We start from the raw sequence: 2,073 nt of genomic DNA, 5'->3' as shown, positions 1-2,073 counted from the left end.
CCGTATCGAACGCGCCGAAAAAAACATTTTGTCAGAGAACCGGAGTCGGGACCGGGCCTTACCTGCCCTCGCAAGCCGCCCTAGGTCGCTCGCAGGCCGGCCACTTAGCGCTGGGGGCGCCCGGGAGTAGAGCTCCGGAACTCAGCGCTTGCTCACCCTCTGCCCTACAGTCGTACCGGTAAGTCAGGCGGCGCCGGAGAGCCGAAGAACAGCCGCCCCTCCTACCGGGGCGGGGCGCGGAAATGGCCGGCCTTTACGATGACGTAACTGGAGGCAGCGCAACAGAGCGACCCCTCTCGCCGCTCCACAGGAAGGCCAGGGAGAACAGGTCTACCGCTTACCACCCGGAAAAGGCGACAAGGGCACGCCGGAGACGAGTAGACCGGCCGGCCGCGGGCGGGGCGGCGACCTCGGCGCGGCCTCCCGGAGCCGGGTAGACCGGGCGGCCGCGGCCCGGAAGGCGGGCCCGCGGGCCGGGCGGCGACCTCGGCGCGGCCTCCCGGAGCCGGGTAGACCGGGCGGCCGCGGCCCGGAAGGCGGGCCCGCGGGCCGGGCGGCGACCTCGGCGCGGCCTCCCGGAGCCGGGTAGACCGGGCGGCCGCGGCCCGGAAGGCGGGCCCGCGGGCCGGGCGGCGACCTCGGCGCGGCCTCCCGGAGCCGGGTCGACCGGGCGGCCGCGGCCCGGAAGGCGGGCCCGCGGGCCGGGCGGCGACCTCGGCGCGGCCTCCCGGAGCCGGGTAGACCGGGCGGCCGCGGCCCGGAAGGCGGGCCCGCGGGCCGGGCGGCGACCTCGGCGCGGCCTCCCGGAGCCGGGTAGACCGGGCGGCCGCGGCCCGGAAGGCGGGCCCGCGGGCGGGGCGGCGACCTCGGCGCGGCCTCCCGGAGCCGGGTAGACCGGGCGGCCGCGGCCCGGAAGGCGGGCCCGCGGGCCGGGCGGCGACCTCGGCGCGGCCTCCCGGAGCCGGGTAGACCGGGCGGCCGCGGCCCGGAAGGCGGGCCCGCGGGCCGGGCGGCGACCTCGGCGCGGCCTCCCGGAGCCGGGTCGACCGGGCGGCCGCGGCCCGGAAGGCGGGCCCGCGGGCCGGGCGGCGACCTCGGCGCGGCCTCCCGGAGCCGGGTAGACCGGGCGGCCGCGGCCCGGAAGGCGGGCCCGCGGGCCGGGCGGCGACCTCGGCGCGGCCTCCCGGAGCCGGGTCGACCGGGCGGCCGCGGCCCGGAAGGCGGGCCCGCGGGCCGGGCGGCGACCTCGGCGCGGCCTCCCGGAGCCGGGTCGACCGGGCGGCCGCGGCCCGGAAGGCGGGCCCGCGGGCCGGGCGGCGACCTCGGCGCGGCCTCCCGGAGCCGGGTCGACCGGGCGGCCGCGGCCCGGAAGGCGGGCCCGCGGGCCGGGCGGCGACCTCGGCGCGGCCTCCCGGAGCCGGGTAGACCGGGCGGCCGCGGCCCGGAAGGCGGGCCCGCGGGCCGGGCGGCGACCTCGGCGCGGCCTCCCGGAGCCGGGTCGACCGGGCGGCCGCGGCCCGGAAGGCGGGCCCGCGGGCGGGGCGGCGACCTCGGCGCGGCCTCCCGGAGCCGGGTCGACCGGGCGGCCGCGGCCCGGAAGGCGGGCCCGCGGGCCGGGCGGCGACCTCGGCGCGGCCTCCCGGAGCCGGGTCGACCGGGCGGCCGCGGCCCGGAAGGCGGGCCCGCGGGCCGGGCGGCGACCTCGGCGCGGCCTCCCGGAGCCGGGTCGACCGGGCGGCCGCGGCCCGGAAGGCGGGCCCGCGGGCGGGGCGGCGACCTCGGCGCGGCCTCCCGGAGCCGGGTCGACCGGGCGGCCGCGGCCCGGAAGGCGGGCCCGCGGGCCGGGCGGCGACCTCGGCGCGGCCTCCCGGAGCCGGGTCGACCGGGCGGCCGCGGCCCGGAAGGCGGGCCCGCGGGCCGGGCGGCGACCTCGGCGCGGCCTCCCGGAGCCGGGTCGACCGGGCGGCCGCGGCCCGGAAGGCGGGCCCGCGGGCCGGGCGGCGACCTCGGCGCGGCCTCCCGGAGCCGGGTCGACCGGGCGGCCGCGGCCCGGAAGGCGGGCCCGCGGGCCGG

The sequence above is a fragment of the Apteryx mantelli genome, unplaced genomic scaffold (assembly GCF_036417845.1).
Source record: "Apteryx mantelli isolate bAptMan1 unplaced genomic scaffold, bAptMan1.hap1 HAP1_SCAFFOLD_144, whole genome shotgun sequence".
NCBI classification, from domain to species: Eukaryota; Metazoa; Chordata; class Aves; order Apterygiformes; family Apterygidae; genus Apteryx; species Apteryx mantelli.
The sequence above is the reverse complement of the archived record's forward strand: the minus strand, read 5'-3'. Positions refer to the sequence as shown.